The sequence below is a fragment of the Protopterus annectens genome, chromosome 1.part0 (genome assembly GCF_019279795.1).
Source record: "Protopterus annectens isolate FY-2018-M chromosome 1.part0, PAN1.0, whole genome shotgun sequence".
NCBI classification, from domain to species: domain Eukaryota; kingdom Metazoa; phylum Chordata; order Ceratodontiformes; family Protopteridae; genus Protopterus; species Protopterus annectens.
Window position 1 is genome coordinate 891,895,791 of NC_056725.1, and position 25,340 is coordinate 891,921,130.

Here is a 25,340-nt window from a genome sequence, read left to right on the forward strand (position 1 = left end):
TTCTTTATTTTTCAGTAACTACTGCTTGATTTCTTTCCAACTTTAGAATACCTGCCTAAATACTTCATTGTTAAATTTTCAGGCTATACGTATTAGTTTCTCTACAAGTATTTGGCAGTGCTCTGTACAGACTGAGACACCATGAGTGACATTTTTCCTGTAAAAGGAATATATAAGTAAACAGCTCCAGTACTTAGTAATAATTACCATCCCTCCTGGCATGTCTAAAGGTCATTTCCCTGCACTTTCTCCTATTAACCTGGTGAATCTGGGAATTCTGAGGCAGTGTAGCAACTGCCTCATGTACACAGACAACCCTCTGCTCCTTCTCTTACCTCCCAATACTCAGACTTGTGACAAATGCACTTATTTATCCAAATTGGAAGCAATGCACTTTCAAGCCAAGACTGGAATAGCTGGTCAAGAGGAGAAGGTCAACACCTGCACCACACCACAACACATGCAACACACAGCCCTCTAGAACACCCACCATCATAGCTCTCACATCAAAACACAAACCGCATAACCACCTTTGCAGAAGCTCTCAATAGAAATCTACTCAAACATCAGAGACCTCCAAGGCAGAAATGCACTCAACCACCATAACACAGCACAGACCACAAGACACATAGCTCACCTACACAGTGTGCTCCTCAACCTAAGCCCCTAAGGCAAAACAGCTTAACCATTACACTAATCATAGATGACTTGATAGTGAAGCAAACTGATGTCCCACTCACTAGGATGAATAAGGAGAAGGTAACAGTCAGCAGTCTATCAGGTGCCAGAATCTGACACATAACACACACACTCAGATCACACCACAACAAGTACTAGGATGACTCTGTCATTCTCCATGTGGGTGTGAATGACCTGAGATACACCACCCTGGACTACATGAAAGGAGACATGGAGGAGCTCTCGGATTATGTGGCCCAGGCAGGTATGACCCTAGCCCTGAGCAGCATCCTACCATTGCCCAGAATGATACCACAGTACAAGCAGAAAATTATTGACTTCAACAATTGGCTACATTTCTGATGTCATTCTAAGGAGATCCATTATCTGTCTGCTTGGGATGACATGATTGACAGACCTCAATGCTTTGCCAGAGATGGCCTGCATCTGTTACCCCTGGGTATCCAGATACTGGATAAGGCTCTTGCCACCCCTATAATGCCTTTTCTAGGTCATGATCCAAAGGCCAAATTATCACCATAAAAGCTACAAACAAATGCAATCTGAGAGTCATGTTGCTCAATGATAGAAGTCTAAATCTCAAAATGCACTCGCTCAAAGTACTCCTTAAAATGGAGAACATCGACATTTGTGCTGTAACAGAGACCTGGTTCAAGGCAGCAGAAAGCACCACTGCACTACCAGGCTATAACTCATTCCACACAATTCGGCCCCAGAACTTGGACCGAAGCTCCAAAGGCGGTGGTGTCTCTATATTCATAAAGGATATGCACACCTTCAGACTAGTAGCCCAGCATAAGGCATCCGAGATACTTCAGGTACAACTAACATAGGGTAAGATGGCTATTCAGGTCGTAGCCTGCTATAGGTCCACAACCATGTCCCAAGACTCTCACTCCATGTTCCTAAGCACCCTGAAAACTTTTACGGGTCCAACCCAACACTCTCATACTAGGTGACTTCAACTACCCCTCTAGCAACTGGGAAAACTACTCATGCCCCAATACACTGGGCCAATGCTTCCTGGAATTCATCAATTTCAATGCCTTGGACCAGCTCATTCTTACCCCCACTAGAGGAAGCAACATCCTTGACCTGGTTATCACTAACATGGACAACCATTGCTCTACACCAATAGTGAATTCCACCTTGGTTAGATCCAACTACAAATGAATCACCATGGAAATCCATATCTCACCCCCCCCACACACACACACAAAGGTAACCACCAGAAAAAACTTCTCCAAAGCTGATTTTGGGCTCCTAAAAACAGAGATGGCTAACTTCATGGCACCCATGTCAATGGAAAATAGATGTATGACTGCCAAATTATACACCAATGCACTGTACAGACATGTACATAAATGCATGGAACTAGCCATACCCAATAGAACCAAGACACTCTCCTCCAAAAAAGGAAGCCAATCTAGTGGTCCCCTGTCATTAATTAACTCTACAACAGAAGGAAGAGAAACTGTTGCAGAAAAAGGTGAAGTCCCAAGACTGGAAAAACTCCCTTATTAGCCTCAACAAAAAGTTGAGATCCCACATCAAAACCTCTAAAGCCAGCTATGAAGGCAGAATTGCAGCAGATACTAAAAACAACCACAAAGCCTTCTATAGTTATATCAAGAATCTCCATGGCAATACCAATATTTGCTCTGAGTTACTGCACAATGGTACAGCCTATACTGAGCCAACAGATATTGCCAACATGCTGGCCAACAGATTTAGTGACAACTTTACCCATTTTGCACCCTCAAAGGACCAATCACAATACTGGAGGTATGCCAGGCACCCAGCATTACTGCAGCACAGGTTAAAGCTGCATTGTCCAAGGCCAAGAATACAGCTTTCATGGGACGTGACAATATCCCTAGGTGTGTTCTACATGAACTATAAAGTGAACTGGCACAACATCTGTGTGTCCTGTTCAATCACAGCCTCATCTCAGGCTTTGTCCCTACCAAATGGTGCACTGCTACAGTCATACCTCTTTATAAAGGGGGACTGACTGCAGACCCTGGGAATTATCGTCCCATTAGCCTGATGAGTCTGATATGTAAGGCTATGGAATGCATCATGATGGACCTAATTAACAAGAATATAGGGAATCTCCAAACTCTAGATCCCATGCAGTTTGGTTTTGTGAAAGGTAGATCATGCCTGCTCAACCTGGTTGACTTCTTTGGGTCAGTCACCAGAGCTGTGGATGAGGGCAAGGCAGTTCATACAGCCTACCTTGATCTAGTCAAGGCCTTTGATACCATTCCTCACTCAGGAATTATTGATAAACTCACCAAACTAGGCATCAACCCCTATATCACTAGGTGGGTTGCAAATTGGCTCACAGACAGGACACGGTGTGAAAGTAGCGGACTCCAAGCCAGACTGCAGACCAGTCACAAGTGGAGTTCCACAGGGATCAGTCCTGTGTCCTCTCCTTTTTGGCATCTACTTCTCAGAAGTCCAGGCCAACACAAAGGGACTCTGGCTGACCAAGTTCGCAGACGACTGCAAACAGGGAGCCATTATTAACTCCCTAAGTAATGTAAACATCCTACAGAAAGGCCTCACTGAGACCAATGACTGGTGTTGAAACCAATGCCTTAAGCTTAATGCCAAAAAATGTATCATCATCCCCTTTGGGAAAAAGTCAGTTCCCACTAATTACCACATTGATGGGAGCCCACTGAACACTAAAGACATTATAAGAGATCTGGGAACACAGGTTGACAGCAACATTTCCTTCAACCACCACATTGCCACTGTAGTCAGAAAGTCCTGCTATGTGGCAGATCTCATTACCAAGTGTTTTTCATCCAGGAAGAAAGAGGTCATCTCTCTCTACTCTTCCCTCATTAGGCCAGTCATTGAGTATAATGCCCCATTTGGCATGTACCTCACTAGACACATGCAACAGTTGGAAAGGCCACACAAGTACCTCACAAAGACGATCCTAGGCATTAAACACGTCATACATGGACAGACTCAAAAAAACTCCAACTATTCTCTGTCTCATATCATCTATTAAGAGGTGATCTCTGCTTGACTTGCAAAGCCATGTCTGACCCACCTCTATTAGAAATGCTACATCTAAAGAAATCCCAATCCCTCTGCACCACATGTTCCAGAGACCTCAACCTCATTACCACATTCAACAGAACATGCTGGAGGGACAGGTTTATAACCCAGAAACTGCCCATGCTCTGGAATAGACTTCTCATGCATGTCAAGCAGAGCACCTCACTGGCCTCTTCAAAAGAAATCTTGATGAGTGGATGGGAAATGAATGTTCACCCTGGGATCACTCCAGTGGCTCTACTTGACAGAGGCACTGGGAACTAACGTTGGGCAGCACAATGCCAGGGCACTTCTATGGGCTAGGCTTGTAAAGGCTCCAGGGCCATTAGCCTAGTACACACCTATGAACATATGAACCTATGAAATGGGAATGACCTTGAATAAAGATAAAAGTAAGGATTTGGGTGATGTGGTGAAAAGTGGGTGTGTGCATTTTTCAGTGAATGAAGCATCTTTCCTAGGAATTATGATGCAATGGGAAAGAAATACATCTTCTGTGAAAGATGTATAGATTAGTGTTTGGGAAAAAAGGTTCATCTGATGAATTTGATTTTCATGGGAAAATAGTATATATGCCAAATATTTATATCATCACAGTAAATATGAAAAGGAAATTGTGCAACTAGTACTTTCTTTCAGTAAAAAGACGGTGCATTGGGGTGTGGTCAGCATGCTGAGCAGATAAGAGCACACATGTTTTGCTCCACCTTCTACTACTTTTTCTGACAGGGTGTTTTCGAATTAACTTCAGGAACCTCTATCAAATTGGTTCCTATAGATTCAGATTGTTCTAACATAGGAGGTTTGAAAAAAATTTCTGTTCAGAACTTTAGTTTTAGAAATTTTCCTGTCAGAAGTCATATAGTCTGTTTTAACTATGAGTCACTCGAGGACTTCTCTTCAAGACAACTCCATGAGGAAGGATTTACAATCATTTCCAGTATTTAGGCTCTCTCTACAATACGGATAATCTGGAGCACATAATGGACAATATTTAAAAGGATAACAAAAAGCAAACAGAATTATTGAAGGAAATCACCACAAAACACAATAGAAGAATCTGTTAATGAACTAAAATGGAAGACAAACAGAAAATGAGAATCAGATTGACTGAGAATCATATTGATTTTCTTCTAAAACAAAACATTAAATTACTAGAGAAGGTAGAAGATTTGGAGAGCCGATCAAGGAGAAATAATATAAGGATTTATGCTATACCTGAAAAAACGGGAGGTAACATCTGGATCCAATATTTAAATGACTGGCTTCCTAAGGCTCTAAATCTTCCTGAATCTTTATCATTTGGCATAGAAAGAGTCCACAGATCCCTTTCAGATATTTCCACTTCAAAAAAAAAAAAAAAAATCCCTTAGCTTCATTGTGAAATTTCTGCCAACACAAGACGATTTAATCCTCAGAACTGCTTGGTCTGGAACTCTAATTCAGATAAATTGGAAAAGGGTCAGGTTTGATAATGACAGTACCACCTCTGTGATGACAAAAAGAAAAATGTGTGTTCTTCTTATCAAGAACTTGAAGAAAGCTGACACAGGGGCGCAAATCATCTTCCCTGCTAGAATTAAAATTACATTGTCAGAGGGTCAAAGAATCTTTAATTCTCTGGAAGAAACTATGAACTTTGTCAAAAACAAAAAAACTTCTGGATAGAATAGAAGATGTGGAAATATCCTTATCTAGTTTCAAAAGAAACTATTGGAACGTCTCCTAATGCTACAGGAAAATGTAATAAAAAAGAGAGCTAAGTTATTTTCCTGCAACCTTGAATGGGGTAAGCTGCCAAGAAGATGCATTGGACTATAACATCAACTTTGATGAGAAAGGTAAGGTAAGGTACCACCTTTTTTGTTATATATATGAGATAATATAAGAATTCTAATTATAAATAGTCTTTGGGAGTTAATCACTGCCCCATCTCATGTCTTGTTATTCTCTATTAAAGTATAGGATGCTTGTATGACATATTCCAGTCTAATTCTGAGTTTTTACTTTCCTGAATCCAATTTTATATATAGTTAATGTGTGATAGCGATGCTTTATTTAATACATTTCTAGGCTCTAAATATATTTAGGGAAATGTTCTAGTCGGTCTTTGTTTTAAATAAAGTTATTAGTAGTTTAAACCTTTTCATTGTACAATATACTGTACTGGGAAGTTAAATGCTGAAATACATAATTGAAAGCTGATTTGAGTTAGTATCAGGTGGTAACAGAGCTGCCAATTTTATGGTGTCTTATTTCCACTGTTTACAAAAGAGATTGCTATTATGTCGGATAGAATATGTCATTAAATAGTAAATATGTGCTCCCTTTATGTCTTTTGGGCACTCTGGTTAGTTTCCCTGGTGGCAGTGGGCAACAGGGAGTGTTGTTTCTTTAACAAAACCTGTATTTCACCTTGTAATGCTTTATGCTGAATTATAATACTGTTTTTGTTTTCTCTTCAATGTTCCATACCTAGTTTTGTCAGCCATTAGCCTGTCCAGCACGAGCTGTCCTTTTTTGAACAATTGTGCTGCAGATTTCCCGCTTGAACTCTTGAGTTGCTCCTCTTACCAGCACAAGCTTCCTATTTAAGTCTTATCCAGAGGGAAACAAACAAAAAAAAGCGACAGAGAAAAAAAGTAAAAAAGTGCACAGCATGAATATCCGGATATACGTCTTTGAGAAGATGCAACCTTTGACCTTGGTTCACTTTCAGCTCTATGGAGATTTCATAGAGGCAAACAGCTTATAAAAGAAGTGAAAGGAAATACTATAGACCAAAAAAAGAATATAGGTTTAATGCTGAAGTTATTTTTTTATTTTAATTCTGTATAATAATAGACATAAGGGCTTCTGCGTGAACATTTGATCAGCATAAGCTATACTGTTGAAATGACAAGAGAAATAAGCATAAAGAGGAGAGATTCTTTTCTAAAGATAATAACAAGAAATGTCTCAATACTATGGTATTCTGCTTAATGTAAACAATGAGTAAGATCTCGGTCATTTGTAAGGAATTAATGTGTTTATATAATTGCAGCTGAGTTCTGTTCTATTAATTTACTGCAAATGTTATAGCTACAGATGCCTCTAGAGAGAATGTCATGGTTTTATATTGTTATTGCTATCTGTTTTCTTTTAGCACATAGATGCATTTAAGATTTGTACTTTGTTATTAGGATGTCTAGAACAGTATTTGGCATTAGTTTATATTATGTTCTTGCTTATCTTTGATGTTAATGAGAATATATTGATCTAAAAGGTATATTTTGAAATACTAGTTTACACTGCTGACATTTTATAGTAAATAGTCTTGACTTCTAATACCATGCTCAGCTTTGTTTCTGCTAGACTGCTAGATTAAGATGTATTATCTAGTTTATTTAGTAACCAGATGCATCCTTATAATAGATTATTCTAGTATTCCCCTCCTTTTTTTTCTTTTGGAAAGGGGACTTGTAGATATTTATACTATCTATAGATAAACATTCAACTAATAGTAAATCATTTACTAGCTTTTGCTTGTCTTATGAAAATTATGTTCTATGTTAAATTACTAATAAGAGGTTCATATACCTCTGCTTTTTTTAAATAAGTTATTGCCATGATTGCATAACAGTAAAGGAACAGAACGCTTCCTTTCTTCCTTTAGATGTTAATTTTGAATTTCATGGGTACATATGTTTGCATTCATTTATGCTAATGTACCCACTAACTTCTTTGTTTGAGATATATATATATATATATATATATATATATATATATATATAAATATATATATACTTTTATTTAATTACCTGATTATTTAAGAACTATCAGATAGGTGTTCTTATCCATATGTTATATGTTCTGATGTTGCATATCCTAAAGAATTAAAGGTGGAAATGAATAAAAGGGCAAAAGAAAAGAAGGGGGAAAGGAAATAAAGGGAAAATAAGAGAAAAGAAAGGAGAAAGAAGGGAGGAGAGAGACAGAATAAAAAGGGAGAAGCAGAAAAAAGAGGTAAGGAACTAAGAAGAGAAAAAGAAAAGAAAAAGAGAGAAATGGGGAAGGAAAAGGTAAAGGAAAAAAGGGAAAATAAAAAGAAACATAGAATGAGAGAAGAAATAAGGAAAGAGACAGTAGCAAAAGAGGTTAAAAGAAGAAGATAATGGGAGAAGGAGAAAAGAAAAGGATAGGAGGAAAAGGGAAAGATAGGAAAGGGGAAAGAAAGAAAAGGGGAAAAGAAGGAAAGAAGGAAAAAGGAAAAAGAGTGCATTGTCTTGTTAAGTTGCAATTAGCAAGTATGCAAGTACTGTAATATCTTTACAACTGGCCTGTTTTAATTTAGTAATATTGATAAGTCACATAACTTTAATAAAATTTGAGTTGCAGTCTACTGACTTAGCAATGTTACTAGTCATTAATCTGTGATTTGAAATGTATTGTAAACTTTTGAAATATAATATAAACTTTGAATCTTTTGGGAGAGAAGTCTATATTAAATTATACAAATAAATAATTAATAAAAGGCAGTAGCAAAGGCCAATGTGGGGATAAAAGATAAGGGATGGTAGAGGGAGACATTCATGATTATATCATCAAAGCTGGAATTAAAAATTCCATGTTGTACTTTGTAAATAGTTTATAATAGTTGTTAGATGGGTCCATAATAAAACATTTGGTTTGGGTATATCAAAATGAGTACATATAAATGTATGTCCTTAAATGTAAATGGTCTTAATAACCCTATTAAAAGAGTAGGTATAAGCAAATTTTTTTAAATTAAATAAGGTTGACATAGCCTTTTTACAGGAAACACACTTACTAAAAGAAGATTTAGATAGACTATGCTTTAAAGATTATTCTATTCTAGTAGAATTACATTTTCAAGCTAAAAGAACAGGAAACATGATCTTATGGAGGACATATTTACCACTTCATACGTTAATTTAAACATACTTTTATAGAAATGGTATGATGAACCTTTTAGTTGTTAAATAAACAATATATCTCACTTATAAACAATTATTGGATATCTTGCATTGGTGCAAAAGTAGCAAACAAATACCTAGAGCTAATCACTTTACTTTCAAAGGGAGATAAAGTAATTGGAGGTGATTTTAACTGTATTCTATCTCCAAAAGACACTACTAAGGATAGAAGAATATGTATTTCACCAACAACAACAAAAAAAAAATTAAACAATTTCATTGACATTACTAATTTAAGATATATATATATATATATATATATATATATATATATATATATATATATATAAATTAAGACGTTTCAATTCTCTAAACTTCACACACTACTCATAAAGGTTTGGAACACAAACAATTGCAGACAACGTATTTACATCTGATATAATATTCTCTAAAATACAAGATGTTTCAATAATAGCATGTTCATTGTCTGACCACAATGCTATTGTTCTTAATATTAGTATTAAACAAAATAATTTGAATTTTTGGCAAAGAATCCCAGCCTACCTACCTTGTTAAAATTGCTGGTTTTAAGGAATGGCTAATAAAAAAAATACATTTCTTCTTGGAAAATAATGATAACAAGGATTCCTCCAAAGTTCTTATTTGAGATACATTAAAGGCATATCTGTTTGGAACAGTTAAAAGTTGGTATTCGAATAAAAGAAAAGAATGGGATAAAGAGCTTATAGACCTACAAGTGAAAATAAACAATCTGAAATGTACTCTTAAACTGAATGATATATCCACAAACCCTGAATTAAAAAAAATAATTTAAAATATATTGAAATATTGAATCATAAAGTAACAATAAACCTAGAGAGCTTGAAATACAATCATATTCTCTAAATCTTAAAAGTTTACACATACTAGCTGTAAAGTCAAAAGGAATAAAAAAATAAACTATATTAAAGAAATTACATATATGACTTGAAATAAAGCTAAGACAGTGGCACATGTAAAAGAAATTTTAGAAGTTTTTAGAAAACACTATGAAGAAATCAATAAAGCTGATTCAATGTTAGTTAATACTGAGTTGAGAGATAATTTTCTTAAAAATATTTTAAAAATTGACAATGGAACAAAACATTCAATTACATAAAACAATATAATTTTCAGAACGAAAGGACTAAATTAAAAATCTTAAAAATAATAAATCTTCAGGTTTGGATGGAATAATCCCAGAAATATACACATTATTGCCAGATAATGCATTAAGAATTTTATTAGATGCATTTAACAATTTCAGAAATAATTATAATAACTTCCCATCATGGAAATATGCTATAATTTTTCCCTTATTAAAGCAAGATAAAAACCCAAGACAATGCTCATCATATTGATCTATCTCCCTACTAAATGTTGACTATAAAATCTTTATGTCCATCATTGCCAAAAATTTAAGTTATATATTAACAACTCTTATAGATGAGGATCAAACAGGCTTTATATTACACAGAAAAGTTCAAGATAATATTATTAGACTTTTTTCTTAAATTGATTTTGCAAATAAAAAGAAAAAAGAGCTTTTAATCATTAGTGTAGACACAGACAAAGCATTCAATTCTATAAATTGGTCTTATCTCTTTGCCATTTTCAAGAAATATATTTTTGTTTGCTGGATTTTATTAATTTGATGAATAGAATTTCTGAGAATTCAATTTCATATGTGAAAATTGGTGCATTTCTATCAAGTCCATTTAAAACTCTGAAAGGTACAAAACAGGGTTGTCCAATGTCTTCTTTATTATTTGCCTTGTCTATTGAATCTGGCTAATTATATAAGATTGCACCCTAATATAAAATTATTTTACATAGGAAACAATTATTGCTCTAAAATACAATTCTTTGCTGATGATCTCCTGTTAATTATTGGGGACATTGATACATCCATAACACACATTGTAAATTCTATTAAATTATTTCACGATATCTCATGTTTAACGTTTAATCAAAATAAATCAGAAACTTTACTGATTAATAAAGTACCAAATAAGCTAATAGCCATAATGACTTTACTTGGGGAAAAGACCAGTTTAAATACTTAGTGGTAATAATAAAATCTAATTGGAATGATTCTTTAAGGGTAAATTATAAAAATTTAGTTAATATTATTAAAAAACAATTAGATGATTGGAATAAACTGTTGCTTATGATAGATGAAAGATTAATGCTAATAAATATGTTTATTTTGCCTAAAATGTTATTCTATTGACAAACATTAGTTGCAGCCCCTTTGAAATAAACTAATAAAACAAATAGATACACAGTTACTGAACTTTCTACGGTATCCACAAAAAATAAGAATTAGTTTCTACTGGCATTGTAGAAGTTGGGAACATGGGGGATTTGCATTCCCAAACACTGAAAAATATGCCAAATTGGCTAGCTTTATTTATTAAGCCTCTGGTTGAATACTGAATATTTGTCAGGTTGGAAAAACATACATAAATCAATATTGCATCAATACTACACACCAAAAATATAAAATTCTTCCTTTTCAGATACAGATGCAATATACTTGGTACTAAAAGATATAATATATAATTGCCCCAAACATTTAAACCTTATTACATTTCTTAATTATATTTTAAATAATTGTAAGAAAATAAAGATCAGTAATCACTTAATGAATAACATACTATTATTAATGTTTCCAATAGCTCATACAAAATGGTGTTTAGACTCTTTTCATTTAAAAAAAATAAAGAAATGGAAAACAATGGACTAAAATTTTGATATCAATTTTTGAATAATGATAAGATACATGACATGAAAACCCTTATACCCAGATATAACATAAAACAAGATAACTGGCTAAATATACAAATGTTTAGAGAATTTCTCATAAGTGAATTAAGGATAAATTCAAGCACACCTATATTTAAAATGCCTAAAATAATAACCTTATTTTTTGGAATAAATTCAGATAGGAATACTAAAACTTCATCTTTATCCACATTTTATAAGGCCCTGAGAGCAGATAACTTAATATCAGAAGATTTCTGTTGAAATTATTCATCTAAAATTAATATAGAATCCTTTTCAGAAGCTAATAAGTCCATAATATTCAAATCTATAAATAATACACCATCTCTTTATTGGAAAATGTCTATGTGGAAATTTGTACATCAATGTTTTATAACTCCAGATAAAATCACTATAATGTATAAAAATGATATAATTAAGTGTTGTAGATGTAACAGATTTTTAGACGCTGATTGGTCACATATGTTTCTAAATTGTAAAATAGTTTCTTCCTTTTGGTCTGAATTTAAAGACTTTGTCAAAGCATTGCAGTTTGACAATTGTGAAATTACAGATTCATTAATATTATTTAATGCACCAATACCTGGATCAATACTAAAATACCAACTCATCTTCTTTGGTTACTTCTTGCAATTGCAAGAAATGTTGTTACAATGAATTGGAAATGTCAGAAACTCCTCTCATTCTCTGATTTTCTTGATTTAACAAAAATTGTATGTAATAGGGAATTGCAAACTCTTTATAAGAGTCTACCAAAAGTCAATCATAAGAAATTGCCCTGGCTAAAATTGGAGAATCTATTAGATAAATATTAATTTTGATGAGAAGATTTCATTTGTCATGTATATAGTTATCTTGAGCCTATTATCATTTAGATTTCTGGATTGTATTATCACTTGATTTATATGTATTGTATATTATATTGTTACAGTTAAAATCCAATAAAAATAATTGAAAAAAAAGAGATGCATTGTATAAGAGTGGAAATGTTGGGGTATTGGGGTCACCAAATCCAGTTGTGTATGCTGTTCTTTAAACTTGTATAGAGTATTAAACTGGGTAATAGAAGAGAATGAGAATTTAATAGTGAGAACATTTAAATATATGTACAAAAGAAATCTGTGAAATAATGAGTATAAGATAAAGAGAAAAACAATATGAAAATGAAAAAAATTAAAAATTGTCAAAAATATTAATATGAAAAATAAAAATTGATGATATAGAGAAAGATAGAAGGGTGTGGTAGAATACTGTTATAAAACAATATAATTATGTAACTCCATGGGATAATTTACCAAAATGAGAATGAGTGCATATTAAAGTAAGGGGAAAATATTGTACCAGGATTGTAGTGTGTCAGGATTTCCAGTGCAGACTGGTTATAAATAAATTACCAGTAAATGGGACTATGTCATATAAAAAGAACATTGAAAGAGTGTTTTTATTTTTTGCATAGAAAGAGACGCAGAACATGTGTTTTGAAATGTAAAAGAGTAGAGAAACTATTGAAAAAGTTGTGTGAAGATTTTTTTGTGAATACTAATGACATAAACAATATAGATGTAAATATGATTGTATACGAATATTATAACAAGAAGAAAGAATATTTGAGAGAAGAAGATAACAGTTTATTTCATTTTCTGTAATATGGGTTATGTGGAATGAAAGACAATAACATTTTGTTTAATGACAAATTGATTTTGGCAGATATAGTGTGAAAAATCAATTTTTAGTTATGGAAGAATAAGGGAGGGTCAGTTATGGAACAATATCAATGACAATGTTATAAGGACAATAAAAAATACTAAGAAATGGAAATGCATTTATGTGTCTCTAAAAATGCAAATATGTAAATAACATGTTTATGTTGAGTTCAATAAAGAATCCCTACTCTTTTCATTAAGTGCCTTGGGATCTTTTACATCCCTTTGAGCTACTACCAACTCAGGCAGATGGGGCTTTAGCTGAAGTACTGTTGTCAGATCTTACTTCCAAATCAAAAACACACATGGCACTCTACCAACAGACAATTCACAGTGGCCTACCATCTGACATATACCTTTGAAATGTGAGTGGGATAGGACACAAGTGTAGCTGCCAAAAACCACATGTACACAGGCAGACATGCAAACTTCAGTCAGGTAATCACCTAATAATCATAGCTTATGCAAAGGACTTAAGCTATAACTAACTTAATGAAGTTAAAAATATTGCCAGGAAGTTTGTTACATTAAAAACAAACCATACTGCAATACCTTAATCTATTTCCATGTTTCATAACTTTTCAGCTGGTCAGGAATGCCTAAATATTTGTGGAATATTTTCAGGATGACAGAAACAAAACATCAAAGTTTTGTTGTGCATCTTATGCTATAAAACATGATAATTAAATCTGCTACTCATCAATCCTCTCTTATTCTGCAGATGTATATTCATTCTAAATTCAAAGTTGCTTGCTAAAGGCAAAACATGTAGCATTACATTTTTAAATATGCATGGTAGCTTCCAGTATGTGTGGACCAAAATGAGTGTACTGAGGATCAGAAGCCCCAAACTGCAATTGCTGAAAACATCTTGCCAAAAAACACTTTGCATGGGATCAAGTTCCCCCTGCCCCCTTTAAACTTATACATATCAAGTTGCACTTCCTCAAAAATAGGGAAATACCTTCAAAAAAGGAATTATTTCCTGCACTTCTTGCTGAAAATGATTTCCTATGAAAGAATTCTGATCATCGATGAGTTGAAGCTTGGGAAGTTGAAGCTTGAGACTTCAAGCTTTGTCCACCAGTAGGGTAACATGAATGGTATCTCTCTAAATTAAAACTGAAGTTAAAATTAAAGTGTATCAGAAATTATAGTAGTGACACAGAGCATTTTAATGAGAAGAATCTTTTTCTATGCTCTTGGTTTGACATCAAGAATATAACCTGATGAAACAATGATGTCTTGGTTAAAAAAATGGAAATTTTTTTATATATATATTACATGATTAATTTTATCATAACTAAGTACATTTCTTTGGAGCATCATGCTGGTTTTGGTAGATATTATGCTACAGACAATGTTCTAGACAGACAGAAAAGTGGGAGCAGTAAAAGCAGGGAGGAGCATTGAAGGACAGTTGAATGTCAGCTGTCACTTTCTTTGTGTCTGCTACACTGACTACATTTTATTTACAACAACTTCTTCAAGAAAGTGAATAATACATATTACTTTCTCAGCAGTCCCTGATATGCTATTGCTGACCTTCATACACACTTGTATTATCTCTGCTGTAATCCTCTCCTGATTAACCTTGAAATTATTATTCCAGCATAATGTCAAGTTGCTAGTCATAATGGTGAATAAATAAAATTTCTCACAGGTATTTATGAGCACTGACTGACACAGATTATAGAGCAGCAGTCAGTAGCAGTTCAGTATCAAGTCATTAGAGTTCATCCTGTCCCTTTAAGATCATATGATGAGCTTATGATCAGTTTTTTGGCAGTCCAACCATTGATTATGATTTCAGATGTACAAGGTTCCTTACAAACCAAGAAATAGAAAAAATGTATTTTGTGCCTCTCATGCTATGGTAAATGAATCGCCCTTCTTGCAGGTATTTACATTTTTGCACTTCAGTGTTTGTTTCTTGTATAGTCAAGTGACAATGGGAATACCTGAATAAAATTAGATACCAATACTATACATAGAATTTCTGCATAAGCTGAGCACTGTAAGAGCAGGTAACCACATCAAAAAAGGCAGTGAGTACATTCATTTAATAATAATTGTGGAGTAAACCATCACATGGAGAACTGTAGCATGAGGCACAGTGAAAACAAACTGTGCTTCTGTGTTTGTTGATTTATTCCATGATTCACTCAGTACCCCAGTACTTGTGAGCTGCCCCCCTTCCATGTAGTTCTGCTTTCCCCTTTGCCACTACGAATTAGTTCTGCAATACAATTTATCTGTGTGTATAAAATGTGTATGCATTTGTGAGTTGTAAGTGCATTTATAAATTGTGGAATTCATTAAAATTGCAGTTACAAAAAATGAAAAGTGGGCATTGTGCACACACACACACACACACACACACACACACACACACACACACACACACACACACACACACACACACACTGAGTCATGCTAAAGTCATCATGGTGGACTTGAATGTAGCAGCATTTAATGCAGTCATTATGCTATAGGTTTAAAGGTTCACTTGCTGGCTTATACATAATGATTCCATCAAAGCATAGACACCTTTACAAAATAAAATTAATAAGTACTTGTTCTTGAAAAGAAAACTAATATGTGGTGTGGTGAACAGTTTCCTTGTCCAAGGCAGAAAAATAAAGTCTTTGTATTTCATTTTATTTAGACGTAAAGCTTAGGAATAACTCACCCTTTTCATACTACAAACCTAAAAGCAACAATACCTCATACCATATCCAGTTGTTCTCTTCAATGTAATCTGTCTGATAAAGGCTTCCCACAGAAAAAAATATCTAACCTTAAATTTTGATTACACTGCTGATCAATAAGCATTTTTTTTGTACATTATCACAGCTCAGGACCTGAGGCTTTTCTCTGAGGGCTAGCCCCACTCCGCTGTGTCATGCTACAAGCTGTTTCACTGCATTCACACCCACCTTCCTATTGTTAAATGTATTGACCAAAGCATATCACCTTACCCACCCCATATCATAAACTCTATTAGTCAAAACAAATCACCTGATTTTATGCTACTCTAACCAGCCAATATAGCCAACCCATTAAAACCTAACAAATAACTAATTAATTACAAATCAGGAAACAATAATCTTTTCCCCATCCAACTCTTATCAAGCTTCCATCCAATAGGTGCATCCCAATATTTTGCATAGTTTTCTTCCTCCCATTTCATTTTTTACTCTTCTATATATTATTCCACACCTCTTATCATGCAAATACATCTATTTCCAAAAACAGGAGCTTTAACTATCGCACGCCAGTTTACTACTTACGAATCATGCCCTACCTACACTCAAATCAAGTCCTCCACAAAAACCTACTTCTTCCTTGTCCACAAATACAACTGTCTAATCTGAAAATCCCACTAAAGACAAAATCTTACTAAAAAAATATATATACATTCCTAACCAGCACCAAATACAAAACCCCATACTCCAGTACGAAAAATACAAAATTACTTCTTCATAACCTGAAAAACTCCACCTCCCACACCAACAACCTTACACAGAGCAGAGATGTACACTACAACTCTAGCCGAACATTAGCCCAACCTAAACAGTCTCAACACCCAACCTACCCAACCTCCCAGCATACATACTCCTCTCCTCAACAATCCTCTAAAACACAGCAAACCCCAGTTTCTTCCTCCAGCCTAAAAATATATAATCACAATGCCCAAAGCATCTGCAATAAGATATCAGACCTTCATGCGTGGATTGAATTCTATCAACCCTACATTCATGTTTGCACTGCAACCTGGTTACGATCTGAAATTAAAGATAAAGAAATAATTTGTCCCAGTTACACCATCATTAGGAAAGGCAGAATAGGCAAACTGGCTGGGGGTGTGGCCATAATATTTCAAGCTACCTTACAAATCCATACTTGCCTCCAAAATATTCCACAATATAACAGTGAAGAAATACTAGTAGCCAAACACCACCTAAACAATCAGAAATCCATAATCTTTGTTGCTGCTCACATCCACCATCCCCCAAAAATACCAGGACAACTGAAAACATACTTAGCTATTTATCATCTACTTTCAACCAAGAAGCCATCCTGCTTGGTGAACTTAACAAAGTTTGGGACTCTAACCTAATTCAACCCCTCCCACCCTGTAATATTATCTTCAATCATTTTACTCATTTGATCCAACAACTAACTTGATATGACAAAGTATCCAAAAAAATCCATGCTAGACTTCATACTCTAAACAAATCCTGAAAAAAGTAAGCTAACCAGTTCCCTCCCAGACTTTCTCCAGGAAAATAATTTTCTTGGGTGGCAAAAGCCAGGGTACCTTTTTGCATGGGCTTGCATAGGCCAATAGCCTAGTGCCTACCTATGAACCTATCATCTCCCCACTTATAGCAACAGAGAACTCCACAAGCCCCCCCCAACCCAACGTAAACATAATGATTTTGATAGATCCATATTTAATGACACACAAACAGTTTGACTGGGAACCCCTTAACTATCTGCCTCTAGTTGAAGCTGTCTATCACTTCAATAACTCCTTCTTAACCATACTAAACTAACAAGCCCCAATGAGACATAAAAGAGTGAAAATAAATTCTGATCCATGGCTAAACCCTCAAACAAAACAACTCATGAGAGATGGAGACAAATCCTGCAAAAAATACCACAAAAGTAGGACACAATCCTACCTAGAGAGCTACTGGTGCCTTAGAAATCACACAAATGCACAATATTGTTATGATAAAAAGACATTCTTCTCCACAAACCAGACTACACATAGAAAACTCCCCAACAGATTTTCGCAAAATTTAAACAACCTCTTAAAGCCAGGCAGAAAACCTACCCCAAATCCTTTCCCATCTGAAATAAGCAGGGACATTGCAGACAAGTTCAACAAACACTTCATCTCCAGTACTCTACTTAATTCAAACAATAACAACCCATATCCAACCCATCTTACCCCCCCGCAACCATAGCACCACACTACAGGTAAACCTAATGACCACTCAAATACCATCAAAATTCATTAAAAAAACTGAAAGCCACATCAGTAGTTCCTGACAACCTGCCATCTGAATACCTCAGTATAGCTGCTGACATGCTTTACTACCTTCTGTCTATCCTAAATAATAGATCTATTACTAAAAACTACATCTCAGCTCTATGGAAAGCTTCCTTCATAATCCTATTACACAAAGCTGCAGCATCCGTAAAACTTTGAAACAATCGCCTGATAGTAATCCTTCTTCACCTGTCCAAAGTACTTGAAAAATGCATATATCAGCAACATGGCTTTCAACGCCCACCTCAGCACCAAAATGTCCCTACTACACTTTTTATATACCATTAGGTACAGGCTGTAATTAAGGTGCTTACAGCATATATCTACCATCCAGACCTGAAGTAAGAAAATAAAACGTGAAATTTGCCATAAGTGAATCAGTCCTGACAGTAGACTGAATATGTCTCACTATCTATCTGTATAGATATACTTAAGTCAAAATACACAAATGCTGATGCCACTAATGTCAACTCAAAAATATAAAAATACTATTAAAAAAATCAATGATGCAGGGCACATACTTCAAGAAATTATTTTGAAATATGCACAAATAAAAACATGTTTTTGCAAGGGGCAAACCCTTCACCATTAAATATGTATTCTAACTTCAAGATCACACAATATCAAGGAAAGATCATATTCCTTTTCCCTGGCAATGTAGTGGTCTCACACAGTTGCCTATCATCTATTTTTCTGAAAGTGTGTTGAGAAAGCTGATGTCAACTTTAAGCAGACTCAACCTACTTAACGGCTCTCATATATATAAATACATACATACATATATATATATATATATATATATATATATATGTGTGTATGTGTGTGTGTGTGTGTGTGTGTGTGTGTGTGTGTGTGTGTGTGTGTGTGTGTGTGTGTGTGTAACCCGGCCACTGGGGATGCACAAGCCAGTGCATTTCTTTGTGCCAGTCCCAAGCCCAGATAAATGGGGAGGGTTGCGTCAGGAAGGGCATCCGGTGTAAAACCTCTGCCAAAAATTACTGACATGGAGAACTTTTCATAATTATATACCGGATCGGTCGAGGCCTGGGTTAACAACGACCACCACCAGTACTGTTAACCAACAAGGTGCTGACGGAAATTGGGCTACTATTGGCCGAAGAAGAAGAGGAGGGGGAAGGCATGCCATGTGTGTGTGTGTGTGTGTGTGTGTGTGTGTGTGTGTGTGTGTGTGTGTGTGTGTATTTCTATATATATATGTAGTGCGATCTTGGAGTTGGTTTATAAAAGTTACGTGGGGGTGGGGGCAGAGCCCCACAGGGGGTGCAGGGGGCATAGGCCCACCGCTAGTACTTTAAAGGCAATTTTATTTCATTTTTTGTGGATTTATTCATAATGTCGAGATTTTGAATGTCGGCCATATGGTTGTCGGCATTCTAAAATTTTGACATTATGAAGTAGATCCATATGCATATATATATATATATATATATATATATATATATATATATATATATATATATATATATATATATATATATATATATATATATATATATATATATATATATATATATATATATATATATATATATATATATATATATATACAGACATAGAAAAGATATAGATGTACATATTAAGGGTATGTCCCAGTGTGTTAGCATTTGTGAACAGTACTAACCATACCTCTCAACCTATTAGCCCAAGAAATCTGGACGGAGTCTGACATAATAGGAGGTTGGGAGGGTGGGTGGCTAGTTAAGGTGGTTGGGTTACAAACAAACACCAGCAGCAGGTGGTCTCAAGTCTAGATATATAATTGGCTTAAAAAAAAAATACACAAGGCAGTTAGCTTAGTACTAACCTATGAACCTAATAAAGGCCAAAAATAGGGGCAGATTTTAAGTATTGTTTTTATAAACTTAGAAAGTAACTAGAATAGCATGGTTTGTGTTAAAATGCATTTTCTAAAGGATATGAAGTCTTAAACTCAAATGTATGTCATTATTTAGTAATTTCATACCTCAAATCATCCCAATGATTTGCCAGAAAACCACACATTTTATGAGGAACAAATTGAAATTGTGAGGCAAAATTCTGGATGTTCTGTGAAAATTTGGAAAGTTGAGAGGTATAGTACTAACCACAGACATCTGCTACCATCTTTAGCCTCCTGCTGTAGGAGACACAGTTATGCTCATGCTGAAGGAGAAAAGATACATAAGAGAACTGTGACAGGTGTAAGGTAAGGTGCCAAAACAACTATAGAAGTCACATTCCCATACACATGTTCCATTATCTGCATGATGGACAGCAAGCAGTATCAGTGTGCATATGTTCATAGGATCATAGGAAGTAGAAGGTTATTGGTCCGGAGGCCCTTATAAGCCTAGCCAAGAGTTTAGTCAATGCATAGACAAATCAGCACCTGATGCCCCTGTCCAGTAGGGACACAGGTGGAATCCCAGGGATGTATTTTCTATTTCCCATCCAGTTATCCAGATTGCGCTTAAAAAGGGGTAAGGAGGTACTCTGTTTGTCATGGAGTGGGAGTCTATTGCATAGATGGGGAATCTCTGGGACACAAATCTGTCCTGCCAGCAAGTCCTATTAATGTCACAGACCAGGTTGAGGCTACATGTGTGGGTTACTCGAGTGGAGCTTGACTTGCGGATATGCAGCAGTCCCATCAAGGAGGGGCCCGAGATCATCTAGTATGTTAGACAGAGGTCACCTCTGAGAAGTCTGCATGAAACAGAGTAGAGGGATAGAGCTTTTAGCTTATCTGTGTATGGTAAAGTTTTCAGGCCCTGCATTCTCCTGGTGAGGAATCTCTGTTGTCTCTCCAGCTGCTGCATGTGCTTTGTGAGGTACATGCTGAATGGGGCATTGTACCCAATAATGGGCCTTATAAGGGAAGAATACAGGGATGTTATGATCTCCTTGTCCCTGAATGAGATACCCTTACATATGAGGTGGGCCATGTAGAAAGCTTTCTGTACAATGGAAGCAACATGGTGGTCAAAAGTCAGGCTGCTGTCAATCTGTGTGCCCAAATCCCTCATGACTGACTGCATGCTTAGAACATTATTTATGTGATAATTTGTGGAGACATCTCTCTCCTTAAAGTGGATGAGGATGCATTTTTTTTTTGTATTTAACTTAAGGCCATGATTCTAGTACTAGTCATTTGTTTGGGTGAGACCCTCTTGTAGGATGTCCACGTCACTAGGGGAATTGATGACAGCACCCGACTTGCAGTCATCTATAAACTTTGTCAGCCATAGCCCACAGGTTTTGGCCTGCACCTCATAAAAGTATATCCCAAATAACAGAGGCCCCAAGACTGAACCCTGGGGTACACCACTCGATAAGGGTCTACTATGTGAGGTGGCTTCCCCTATTTTGACTAGGTGGGTTCTATCAGTGAGCCAGTTGGCTGTCCATCTGGTAACATATGGATTGATACCTAGTTGAAAGAGTTTATCTATTATGCCCGAGTGGGGAATAGTGTCAAAGACTTTGGCTAGGCCAAGGGACGTGGTGTGCACTGTCTTTCCCTCATCCATGGCTTTGGTGACTGTCTCAGAAAAGGTTGACCAAATTTAACAGATGTGACCTCCCCTTGATGAAGCCAAACTATGTGGGGATTGAGTGTTTGGAGGTTGCCAATGTTCTGGTTAATTGAGGTCCATGGTAATCTGTTCCATGGCCTTGCAGATCAAGCTAGTTAGGCTGATGGCTCTAATGTTTTCCAGATCAGTGGATGCTCCACCTTTGTGCAAAGGGATGACAGTGGCTGTCCTCCACTCAGCTGGAACAAAACTGGTACTCGGGCTTTGGCTGAATAGGGTGCCTAATGGTGCTGCAAGTTCCTGCTTGAGTTCATGTAGGATGGAAACTGGGATGTTATCAGGTCCCATAGAGGCTATGCTTTTTGCTTTTGAGAGAGTAGTGATGACCTGATTCCTAGATATAAGGGGAAGGGGCAGGTACTGGGAATGTCCTGATTTACTGATGGGGGGACAGAGGGGAGAAACTTTCACCAAATCTGTCAGCCAGCAAGTTTGCTATATCTATGGCATTTGTATATGTGGTGTCCTTGACCATCATTTCTGAACAGATCTGCGTGCTACCTTTGAGATTACGGACATATATGAAGAAGGCCTTATGATTGTCTGTAGTAGATGTTGCCAATTTGGACTTAAAGTTTGCTTTGGAGGATTTCACTAGTGCTCTTATTTGCTTGTTTAGGCTAAGGAGAGACTGCTTCTAACTGAGCACCTGCTCCTTCTTGGTCCTGGTCAGCAATTTTTTTCTTTTGTTATAGAGTTTATTTATGGCAGATGTCCACCAGACAGGTTTACTCTTCCTTTAAGAGGATGATTCAGTCCTGTCAGATATTCCTGATTCCATGCATCTATATAAATGTTCCTATAGTAATTTGGTATAGTTTTGGATACTGATGCCAGTTCCTAGAGAGGGGACGGGGGCTGTGAAGCTGTTTATACCATCCCTCAGGAGGCTGTAATCAGCTTTGGAGAAGTTTTTTTGATTGACCCTAGCTAGAGAGGGGTCGGGGGAGATGGTGACTTCAAACATGACCGCTTTATGGTCAGATCTTACAAGGGAGGATGATACTGCAGGGATGCTGCAGTAGTTACTCGTACTAAGTCCAAGATATTATCACCTCTTGTGGGGGTATCAACTAGCTGTTCCAAAGCTTTCCATTGTCAGAATTGAGGAATCTCTGGGCATTTGTGTTCTGGAAAGAGTAGTTCTTCCAGTCTATGTTTGGGCAGTTAAAGTCACACAGGATCAGGTTAAAGGGTTGAATCGTGATAGATTCAAAGAGGTCTACATAGGCAGCTTGGTCATCTTGGGTCAGATTTGGGGGTTGGTAGCTAGCCATGATTTGTATAGGGTCTTGTCAATTGTTAACTGCACCTGGAGTGTCTCCTGTGCGTCATACTGTTTGACCAGCCTGCAGGTGTGTTTGTCTTTAATATATATTGAAACTTCACCTCCTTTGGCTTTCCTACCCACAGTTTGGGGTCTGAATGTATGATAGGATGAGTAACCAGGTAAGGCTGGGGTGCCCTCTGCAGCTTTGAACCAGGTTTCTGTGACCACACAGATGTCAGCATTTTCCAGAGTTAGGAATGCTTGCAGTGAGTGCAGTTTCATGTTTAGACTCCTAGCATTTAGCAGCATGACCTTTAATTTGTGTTTTGTTGACATTTTAATGTTGGCAGTTTTAACCTCATCACTTTTCCTAAAAAAGGCACTATAGGGGAGGCAAGAGCCTTTGCCAGAATCCTGAAGCCCCAGTGAGACAGATGCAGGCCATCTCTGGCAAAGCATTGTGGTCTATCGATTATATCTTCCCAGGCTGTCAGGTACTGGATCCCTCTGGAATGACACCAGAAACTAAGCTAATTATTAAAGTCAATAATTTTCTGTTTGTATTCAGGCATCATTCTGGGTGACGGTAGAATGCTGCTTAAGGCTAGGGACATACCTGCCTGGGACACATAGTCAGTGAGTTCAATCATGTCTCTCTTCATATAGTCCAGGGAAGTACATCTCAAGTCATTCACACCAACATGGACTATGGCAGAGTCATAACAGCACCTGTTGTTGAGAGATTTGAGTGCGTGTGATATGGCGGATTCTGGCAACCAACAGACAACTAACTGTGACTTTCTCCTTATCTAGCCTGGTGAGAGGCACATCTGTGTGTCTCACAATGAAGTCAGCTATGACTAATATGTTAGGTTTATGGTTAAACCTTAGTGGTTATGAGACACAGGCATGTGAACTATGCTTGGTATGGGGTGTGGAGGGCTGTTAACACAGTGACATAGAAAAATGATCCATTTACACATGTATACTCACCAGGTAGCATGCAGGCACTATGAAATTGTGCAGTGTAACTCCATCCCACAACATGTTCCAGCAGAAATGTACATCAGACATATTTGCCATCTACTGCTAAGTGTCACCCCACACATCCTGCTGGCATGCTTTACACATTAACCTTGATAATTTCTGCCATCACAAAGAACAGTGTCAAACATAAAATAATAAATAAATAAACAGATAAAATTGTAGAAATTTACTATACTGTATGGGAGGCTGTTGCCTAAGCTCCACTTTCCAGTCACAGACATCACCAGGGTTGTGGCACCACAGGTCATCATAACGAAGCATTCACTGCTTCCCTCTCCTGATAATACCTGTGGACAATTGTTCAGCCAGATCACACTAGGTGTTCATTATTCTGAAAGCACCATCATAGGGGTCTTTAGGTGCTTTCTGAACTGCCTGTGAAGGACTCAGTGCATAATCTTGTCCTGCTTTACATACCATTCTAGCACTTTCAGGCAGGCACTAACATAACCAGACATTCTTCAGAATTTTATTAAAAAGTATTGTCACTTTTACAAAGAACAAAATGGTAGCCAGTGAATCATACTTAAGACATGATTTCAGAACTGAAAGTAGTGCAACATGTAACTGTAACATTGTGTGCAAACTTCCTTATGCAGGGCTCTTACAGTCTGATGTCCACAGGCTGTCCAAGGTGTACATATATAGAAGGCTGCACCTTATACCACAGTGCATGGCAGCCACACAACACGAGTCATTCATACACATTCTTGACCTAATTTGCATACATATCATGCACACAAGTATTAAATGTCATTGTTTAACTGGCACCCTGTCATTTTGTCTGCTAATTCACACAGATTTGGATATCTTGCAAAGCAAGTAGTAGAAATAGCAACATTTTTAATCTATAAGCAACAATGAGAATGTGCGCAGAATTCTTCATGTGAGAGGTAGGCTGTTGTTTTGTGTACTTTGTTAAGGATGTGCACCTTTGAAGAGGGATTCATATAGCATAAAGCTAGTGATATGATCTGTCTGGTATATATTGTATGTAGATTGTGCTGGCAGTGAGGTAACCCCTCCTCCATGTCAGGAAATTCTGGTCCTGTATATGTCTGTTGCTACTTATGGTATGGCTATGGCCTGTAAAGTCTATATGACAGTCTTTACTGTTAAGTACAGTATTTCATT